Source organism: Dermochelys coriacea, chromosome 6, assembly GCF_009764565.3.
Source record: "Dermochelys coriacea isolate rDerCor1 chromosome 6, rDerCor1.pri.v4, whole genome shotgun sequence".
Lineage (NCBI taxonomy): Eukaryota > Metazoa > Chordata > Testudines > Dermochelyidae > Dermochelys > Dermochelys coriacea.
Genome location: NC_050073.1, coordinates 113,338,610 through 113,348,853, shown reverse-complemented (window position 1 = coordinate 113,348,853; position 10,244 = coordinate 113,338,610). Strand labels below are relative to the sequence as shown.

Here is a 10,244-nt window from a genome sequence, read left to right as displayed (position 1 = left end):
TGGCTTAGGTGGTATATTGTTACAACAACATGGCTCTAAGTGGAAGCCAGTTGTATTTTTCTCTCACCCACTGACCGAAGCAGAAAAACGATATGCACAGATTGAAAAGGAGTGCCTGGCAAGTGTATGGGCAGGTGAGAACTCTTACAGCTATCTGTGTGCACTGGATTCATTTACACTGATAACAGAACATAAACCGCTTGTAACCCTCATCAACAGAAAACACCTGGATCAAGTACCACTGAGATGCCAGCATCTATTGATAAGGTTAATGCGATTTAGCCCAATTTGTAATATGTTGTTGGGGAAAATCTGGTCATAGCAGATGCTCTGTCACAGAGCCCAGCAGTGCAGTCAACTACCCATGAGCTCAAAGATGACATAAAGGCATAGGTAAATGCTGTGGATCCATACAGACCAGTGTCATAAAAGAGACTACACCAGCTTCAGAAAGCAACCTCAACAGACGTGCAACTTCAGGAAGTTCTAAGTTATATTAGGGGCAGCTGGTCCAAGTATCTAAAGGATACTAAGGAAGTGACAAGAGACTACTTTGCAGTGCTTTGACAACTAAGCATATCAAATGGACTCACGATTAAAGACAGCATCATCATAATTCCAAACAAAATGAGAGGAGAAATTCTACACCTCATACATGAAGGGCATCAAGGACTAACTAAATGCTGTGATTGGGCCAACTAGTCAGTATGGTGGTCAGGCGGCGTCAAGGACATAAAGAATAAAATATCTGTGTGGTGACCATTACAGAAATAACTGACCAACACAACACAAAGAAACTTTAATATCAACACCTCTACCAGACAGATGTTGGAAGAGACTTGCAGCAGATTTATGCTAATTCAGAGGATATAATTACCTGGTCGTTGTGGACTATTTTTCCACGTATATATAAACAATGTACTTGAAAGACATAACATGTTTCACTGTTATTGAGAAACTTAAGTGCACTTTTGCTCACTTTAGTATTCCCGAACAACTTGTGATGGACAATAGACCACAATTCACTGCAGAAGAATATAAGTAATTCCAAACAAAATATGATTTTCATCATATTACTAGCAGCCTACACTACTCACAAGTGAATGGGGAGGCTGAGAGAGCTGTACAAACAGCCAACAAAATCATACAGAAGGAAGATCCATTCCTTTTTCTTCTGAGTTACAGATCAACATCAATAGCAGCTCTTGGATATAGTCCAGCACAATTTCTGATGAGAAGACAAGTCAGAACCACTGTTCCAACTTTGGAAAAAAATCTGGCTCCAAAGTGGCCAGACAAGAAGAGAGTAGCCAAATCAGATAAAAAGGCAAAAGAAGCCCACAAACACTTTTACAATAGACAACACTCAGCTAGAGAACAGCTGCATCTAGAACCAGGTGACCATGTTCGTATCAATCTGGATGGAGAAAAGGGATGGTCAACTCCAGCTGTTGTAAAGAAAAAGAATTCAGTGCCCTGATCATATGTGATCAAGACCGACGGTGGAGAGTTAAACAGAAACCATCAACATCTACAGTTTGTTCCTCAAAAAGAACAACCAACAGAGGAAACTGTACAGATGATGGCTATAGAACAAGAAGAAGATTCAGAGATTCCAGATTGACCACAGCCAGTCATTGCAACTAATGAATAGCTGATGACCAAGTAGTTACATGTTCAGGTCTTGTAATTAGAACATGAGTATCTAGTACAGAGGAACATAACAGATGGGGCATGATGATTTGTCCCAGAAGATTAGGCCTTACTATTTGTAATTGTTGTTCTAAAATGTCTCTCATATGACACAGTAGCTGTGAAATGGGACTTTTTCCTGTTAGCTGTGTGTAGTATCAGATTAAGTACAAATGAAGGGTGAAGACTCTGATTCAAGAAACCTATGCAGGTTCTTAAGTCAATTCTTAATTCGGACAGAACTTAAGCACATGCTTACATTTAAGAATACCATTATGTCCTATTGATTTCAGTGGGACTTAAACATGCAATTAAATATTAAGCACACGCTTAAGTTCTTTCCTGAATTGGGTCTCAATCTATGTGCTATACTGGAGTACCCTACAGAAGCCAGTGAGATACTCAAGATAGTAAAGAGATCAGGATTGGTCCCAAAGATTTCAGAACTTAATAAAAAAGGCAACCATCAGATTTTTCTGATAGGGAAAAAAATAACCGGTTACCAAATCCTCCAGTGAAAACCAAGCTGTAAAGGTCCCAAAATGGGCTGTGAGGACTTAACTTTCTCTGAATAAAAACCAAGAGGGATGCTACTTTGAAAGCTCTAAATGTCATTTTTGTCTCCAATAATCTTGTTGGGTTGATATGGCAATTTCCCAGAAATAAAACTGTCGTATTGCCATACTGTAGTGTACACATTATATAATACAAAAGCTTACTACAACAATATTTACGGTTTCCCAAAAAATATAGACATGCATTTAGATGGGCAATTCTTTTCCCAAAAATGTTTTGGTTTTATTTCACAAATATTTATTTATGTATGTATTATTTATTTATGTATTTATTTATTTCATACACAGTTTCACCATTGACAACACCCAAAGCAGTTTCTGTATACTATGCAATTCAAAAGAGGTAATTAAAATGAGTTATTCATGTTTAAAGTCCTAGGATATTATTTAGTGTGATTCTACTCATGTTATATGGTATGCATTAAATATTTTTGGTGGTACACTTATTAAATATAAATTGAGGAAAGCCAATCCCTCAGTGGGATAGAACTTCCAAAGAAGAATTGCCAAAGACTTTAAATGTGACATACAAATGAAAATCTTCTCAGATTTCAAAGATGGGATTGTTTTTTCCCTGTGCTGTTTTCTATGTGAATTTTCTGGACTAGGGGGACTTCTTAGAAAAAGATCAAGCATAATGTATATATGTTAATGCATAATACATATAGATTTACCTCACATGGGGCATTGAGAATTAATTAGCTACTGATTGGAAAGTACTTTGAAGATGAAAAGCACTTCATAAGTGCTAGATGATATTTATTTATTTTCTACACCAAAGCTGAAGCATGTTGGTTACTGTGTATTGGGTAGGTCTACATTGTGCAAGAATTTGTCTAACATGGTTTAACATCAGTTCAATTCAGGCTAATAGTGTTAACCTAGCTGGGCCAGCTGCTGTGGACAGGAATCATGGTAAAATGATGTTATAAACCATGTATATTCCCAGAATGATGTGGGGAAGGGGATATGTTCTCGAAATGATGGAAAGATGGGGTTGGAAAGGAGCTTTTTGGAACTGGCTGGCTGAGCTTTATTTTTCCCTGTCTGAATTTGTGCTTTTTTGATGCTGCTCGTGGTATGATTATGTTGATATAATAATGATAATATCTTGCTCTTATTTAGTGCTTTTCATCAGTAGGTATAATTAAGTGTCAGGGCACCTAGAATCTTTGTATAGGTGCCTGCTTATGAAATAAATCTAAACGAATAAAAGTTGTTCCAGGCCAGGTCCCCAATTAGGGTGACCAGACAACAAATGTGAAAAATCGGGACTGTGGGTGGGGGGTAATAGGAGCCTATATAAGAAAAAGACCCAAAAATCGGGACTGTCCCTATAAAATCGGGACATCTGGTCACCCTATCCCCAGTATTCCAGGCCAGTGTCCACACTGGCCATCCACACCATGTCTAAACAAAGTTAAACTGAACCCGTTTAATGCTGCATTTCTAAATATTCTAGGTTAAGCAAACTGGGTTTGAGTCTAACTGTAGGTAAGGCCATGGACATCTGAAGCCTGATTTTCAGAAGGACTGAGCACTCGAAACAAATTGGAGTTGCAGGAGCCCAGCATCTCTGAGAATCTGCCCCTGGGTGCAGCTGTGTTTGACTCCAGCCTGCGGCCCAGCATACATTAATCAGCTGTGTACCCTGGCTATGGTCCAACTGTGCCAAAACATGAGTCCTTCTTGCCTGTATGGAGGGAAACCAACATGTTATCCCTTTCAAGGAAACATGTGTTAGAGCTAAAAGATGGTTCCCAAACATCACTTTTTTCTGTCACAAGTCACTGTTGTTCTCTTATGCCCCCTGTTCACAAGGATCTGTTCTTTGGTAGAATGAATTTGGTGCATATGTGCTGTCAGGGAAGTTGCTTCTAACTGCTCTTGTGAAGGTTTCTGGCTCTGTCAGCTGTGGTGAAAATCACACTAACCGCCTTCTCTTCCTCAGAGGTTCCCCACATGGTGGAAACACACTTCCAGCAGTGAAAATTCCTCACTGATACTGTCGCAGTCTGCTTTGGGTACCAGGTGCGTCAAGTCTGTGTTTGTGGTGTGGGTAGGTGGGTTGCAGTAGTGGATCAAGAGAGCATCCTGACAGTACCAGGATCTAGGACATGAGTTTGGACAGGACCTAGTGAATTTGGAACACAGGGCACTGGACTGTGTGGATCCACTTCTTGTGGCATGGGAGCAGCAGCTCATGCTGTGGGTCAGTCTGTCTCAATAGTAGGGTCAGAGCTCAGTTCTTTCTTCTCAAGGCATCAGTCTGAATTCAGCATAAAAGAAGGGGCAGCATTTTGGAGCACTGGGTTCTCTCTTGCTCACATAGGAGCTTGTTACAGGGTAACTGGTCCCTGTGGATAGACTAAGCCCAGCTCCCCTGGACCGGAACAGCCGAGCCCAGTCCAGCTAATTAAAGAGGGTTGTGCTATATCTGGGCCTATTAAGGGCTGCTAGGAGGCAGCTGAAGAGAAAGGACTGGGCAGGTTGAGCCCTGGAGAAGGAAAGCCCCATTGGGGTGGAGCTAGCTCCTGTAGTGGATCCCTGGATCAAGGGGTCAGGGGCTCTGGAAAGCAGCCTAGAAAGGGAGCAGAGCCAACTGAGGCAGAAACAGCCAGGAGCTGAAGTGCCAGAGACCCCAGGGGAAATGGCCCTGGGACCAAGGATAGGATGGAGTTAAGACTGTTTTCTGTTTGATAATCTCTGTTAAAGAAATAAACCCCCTTGACTGAGACTGGGTGGGGCAGGACATGTCTTTGAGCCGGGGTGAAGCCAAGCTTGCTGACACTCACAGCTGTAGAAAGGTATCCAAAAAATTCCATACCTTTCCTGCTATGTGACCAACTGGGAGAGGAGAGAGGAAGCCACCAAAACTGCTTCTGACTCTGTATGAGCTGAAGAAGGCTCCCAAAGCCTTCTACTCACCACCACAAAGGCTGAGTGGAGTCCTCAGCTCTCAACCAAGAGCAGAGATGAATGGATAAAGTCCCTTTTTCAGAAAGTGGGTAATATCTCACTCTCCAGCTCCTGCCCAAGCACCCAGGAAAGTGGCAGGTGATCTAGGCCTTGTTTGAAGCCTGTCTCCCATATCATTTGCTGTGTTATACATACTGCAGTGTGCTAACAGGGCAACCTAAGGGCCCATATACCACACCAGTTTAGCTGGTATGTAGTGGTGGTTCTAATGGGGACTTGGGACCAGCCGGAACTAGGCTAAGGGTGCGTATACATTGGAGTTGGTATGGTAGACATACCAACGCTAGCTCTGATTGAGCTAGAGTGCTAAAAAAAAAAGAAGTGTAGCTGTGGCAGTGCAAGCAGTGGGATGGGCTAGCCACCCTGATTATGATCCCATTCAAGATGCAAGTGTGGGTATATCCACTTGAGCTGGAAATTACACTTTCCAGCACCAGTGCGGGTTTCTTTTCTTTTCCTTCTGATGCTGAGAAGGATGCAAAGCCCAGGAGTAGCCTTCCAAGGTTTGGTGCTGAGAATCTGTCATGGTAAGTAAGCCACATGGTCTAAGAAACTCGCATTCTATTCTCACAACTTGAAAGAAAAAACCAGGGTGGCTGCATGTCTGTCTAATGTACGATGGGAAGGGGATTCATTCTCCCCACTCTACTTCAGGCCAGGCTGGAATCCCCAAGTACAAACCAGCTACTTCAAGTTTTCAGCTGAAATGTTTTATGTGAAAGTGATTAGATTCCAGGAGGTGGGGCGTATGAGAGGATCTCACCAGGTCATTCCTAATAGGAAGTCACTTTTTATTTACATTATTTGACCAGTGACATTTAAGATGGTTGTCCTAAATTTTAAACCGAGGAAAAGATCAGACCACACAGGCTTTAGCATGAATGGAAGGAAAATCTTGACACTGAATATTTGTGTGTTGTCTTAAACTTGCTGAGACCTCTTCACCAGTGGAAATGAAACAACATTCAGTTGCCCGTCTCCTAGGCTCATTACTGTCTGTCAGTTCTGACCATTATATCCATTTAAAATACCACAGGGAGAAGTTACTGGATTCTTCTGATATACTGTTCCTCAAAAAGAAAAGGAGTACTTGTGGCACCTTAGAGACTAACAAATTTATTAGAGCATAAGCTTTCGTGAGCTACAGCTCACTTCATCGGAGCTCACGAAAGCTTATGCTCTAATAAATTTGTTAGTCTCTAAGGTGCCACAAGTACTCCTTTTCTTTTTGCGAATACAGACTAACATGGCTGCTACTCTGAAACTGTTCCTCAAAAAGTCAATCAAAAAACAATCTAGGGCACTTAAAGCTTTTTACTGTTTTGCCGAAGACAATCTCCCGGTATCTGCTAATCTGCACAATGTGCTCCAATGGCAAAATGATTTTTAAGGGCAAGCAGAAGAGATTACCTATCTGTTTATAAATTCTGAAAATGGCTCACTTTCAGCAGGATGTGGGAGTATGATTGGGTAATGCAACAAATGCAATTACACCTGTTTCCACAGCACAGCTGGCTACTCTGTGTTGGGAAAACCAATCGAGAATGTGTTCATTTGGGCTGTATCATAAAATCTGGGGAGAGTTGGGAGTGGAATAATTTCATATGATCATTGATCGGTGAGATGAACTGCAGTTATCAGGCTGCAGACAACGGAGGGAGGTTATTTTATTTAGGCAGCAGCATGTGGCGCAGAACGTGTGGTGAGGGCAAGACTTGTTCTAAGTGCTACTGATAGTTCCAAAAGACCTGAGAGCCTTGTAAAAACTCTTTCATGAACAGAACACTGGAAAAATGGACTCAGAATCACATTGTAACATTTCCTAAGACCAACATTAAAGAGACATTCACTGTGATATTTAATATTCAATATTTAAAAATGATTATTTGTATTATAGTAGGGCCTAGAGATCCTAGCTGAGATCAGTCTCATGTTACTAGGAGCTGTACAAACACATCTCTTCTCCAGATAACTTTCAGTCCAAGAGACAAAAGGTGGAGGGGAAACCAGTGCAGAGAGTTGACATGACTTGTCCAGGGTCACCCAGCTGGTCAGTGGACAGGGCTGTCCACTTATATAGAGTGTCTTGCTTCTGGGACACTCCAAGAGCTTTAATGAAATAGTTGCTCATTGGCATGCATAGAACACTTTGAACCATAGCTGTCATAGCGCTTTACAAAACTAGATAAGCATCTTCCCCATTTTACAGCTGGAGAAACTGAGGCATATAGTGATTCAGTGAGCTGCCCAAAGTTGCACAGCAAATTCAAGGAACAGATCAAAGCTTACCGGACTTCTGTGCTTTAATCACAACAACATTTCTTAACATTACCGCCCCCACCCCATGGAGTGGTGGAAGCTCCCTAAAAGTGGGATGGGGAAGGGGCAGAGCCCAAACCATGGCCCCACCCCCTGCACTGCCCCTTCTCCCTGAGGCCCAGCCCCCATGCCATCCTTTCTCCCCAAGCCCCACCCTCACAACACCCCTTCTCCCTGAGCTCCTGCCCTTGTGCTGCCCTTCCCGCAAAATCCCATCCCCGCTCGCTCCTCTCTGCCCCCCCCATTGCTCCCCCTTGCGGCCGATAAAAAGTGGGAGGGCATAAAAGTGATGGGGCCATGGCCCCTGGGTCCCCACCTCTTCTGGCACCCCTGACCCCCCAAACAAATTCTAGGTGGTGTTTTCAGGGAATTTAGTGCCCAGGGAAGGTGCTGGATGGACAGGAACAGACCTTGAAATCCCCCAGTTTATCCACAGACCAGGCACAGCACAGGCAGTGGCGCCACTCCTAGAATGTGCATGAATATTGACTTCTTAGGTGCTCCTCCATTGGTCTCCACGCTCATTCAGTTCCTGTCCTTTTGCTGAAGTCAGAGACCTCCACCTTTCATTGAGCCAGCCAACAAGGGAGCCAGTTAATATAAATTATGAGGTGGTGTATTTTCATGCCTAAATCGGTGGTTTTTTTGCATTGGGCACGATCCCGTATGCAGTGAAATAAATGGCAGCTTTAGCAGTGACTTCCATGGGGGCATAATTGGCCTTGTAGGTCCAGTTCCCTGGTTAGGGTAAATTCATAGAATATCAGGGTTGGAAGGGACCTCAGGAGGTCATCTAGTCCAACCCCCTGCTCAAAGCAGGACCAATCCCCAACTAAACCATCCCAGCCATTGCCATAGCTCCATTGACTTCAATGGAGTCGACAGAACTACAGTGATTTACCCCATCTGTGGATGTGGCTCAGGGAGTCCATTTCTGACAACGGTACAGTGAAGCACTGTACAAGTTAGTATGGAAGAGCGGCGGCTTGTCAGCCCAGGCAAGTTGGGCACAGCCTAAGAATTCCCCAAAGTTGCAAAATCCATTCTTCTTTTTTATTTAATTGGTAAATGTCCCCAGATTTAAGGACAAATAGTGATTTGCTTTAAATGTCACAACTCTCTCTCCCCGGTAGTGAGACACAACACCAGAGGGGTCGATGAATGTAGTGCTGCCCGAGGCTCAGATCTTGAATAGCTAATACTGCCTCACGAAGCTGCCTTGCTACCATGGCAATTGACCACGCCCAGAAGTCATTGATAAGGATGTTGCAGTTGTAGCCACGGCTTGGTGAGGCCATGGCAGGATTGTAGCAGTTAAGCCTGGCCTGCAGCACATGGCGATGAGGCCTGAGTCCTATGCCTCCATGGCCTGCTCTCTCCCAGGTGGGCCCGGTGTGTTTGTGCAAGGAGCTACCACCAAGCGCGGGGTTGCCATGAGTTGTGCCCTCCCCCTGCCGCCGGTCCATATAGCAGCCTTGGTGGCTCCAGCTCCAGGGTCTGCCTGCTGCTTCTTCACTATAAATAAGGTAAGATTTTAATAGCTATTAAATGATACAATGGGCTGGGTGGAAATAACTATTTGGTGATTTGTGCCTCATGTCAAAAACGTCATGACCCACCGCTGGTATGCAACTAATGATTGCTTCTTCCTAAGGAGTCCTATACAGTCCCCCTCACCTTAGCATTGGAGCACCTCAGAGTCTTTAATGTATTTATGATCACAATCCCCGTGAGGTTGAGCAGTGCCCTGGTGCCCATTTTACAGATGGAGAACTGAGGCACAGAGGCTTACCCAAGGTCAGGCAGGCAGTCTGTGGCAGAACAGGGAACTGACCCTCCATCTCCCAAGGCCATGGACCTTCCTTCCAGACTACACACACTGCTCACAGGGGCCATTTTGAGTACATGTGAAAAGGTGGTGACTGCTTGGCAAGGAAATCCCATTGCTTTGTGTAATGGAGTAAAGTCTAGTCACTGTAGTGCTTTAACTATGTGGTTACACATTTCAGTTGAACTGCTAAATGCAGCATTTTCAACTAAAAACTCAAATCATGTAAAAACTGTAAAGTGACTCATAAAATGACTAACATGACATCTATATAGACTTTGGGAGATGTCCTCTACGCTTTTCTTATCCAATCACGGATTAATTAATCAGCTTGATAAAATAAAAGTAATTTAATATATTTCTCTCATGTATCTCCTTGCAGTCAGAATGATAAAATATTCACAAGAGACGTGGCTTGGAAGCCTGAATTTGATGAAGATGATTTAAAAAGAAAGAAACTTTAATTAAAGTCTACAAAGGTCATTGAGTCCTAACATCAGATAATGGTGAGATTATAAAACAGATGGCAAATGTCCCCAAGAAGAACAGAAGCAGAGGTCTGGAAGAAAGAAAAAAGATCCTGTTAACAAAGTGAAACTGCACTTATCAGAAGTACCGCATTACTCCTGAAGTCTAAGTCGGAAGGAAGAAATGGCCAGGTCCTCTTGGTATGTAAAACTTGTGGGGTTTTCCCTACAATCATTAAAAGCAAAAACAAACAAAGTAAAAAAAAAACCTTTGGGGAACAAAGCAGTATAATAGACACATTTGTATTTGACTCAAATGTGTTATTTATTTATTTGTATTGTGGTAGGGTCTAGTGGCTCTGTTCAAGAATCAGGGCACCACTG

At 43.1% G+C, this 10,244-nt stretch overlaps 1 long non-coding RNA gene across 1 annotated transcript; it reads left to right on the top strand.

The window, feature by feature from the left end:
* Positions 1-2,555: 2,555 nt before the first annotated feature.
* Positions 2,556-9,235, top strand: LOC119856654. The gene is made up of 3 exons (XR_005293396.2): positions 2,556-2,610; positions 4,219-4,298; positions 8,699-9,235. It is a non-coding gene; the product is annotated as an uncharacterized LOC119856654 (long non-coding RNA).
* Positions 9,236-10,244: the final 1,009 nt, after the last annotated feature.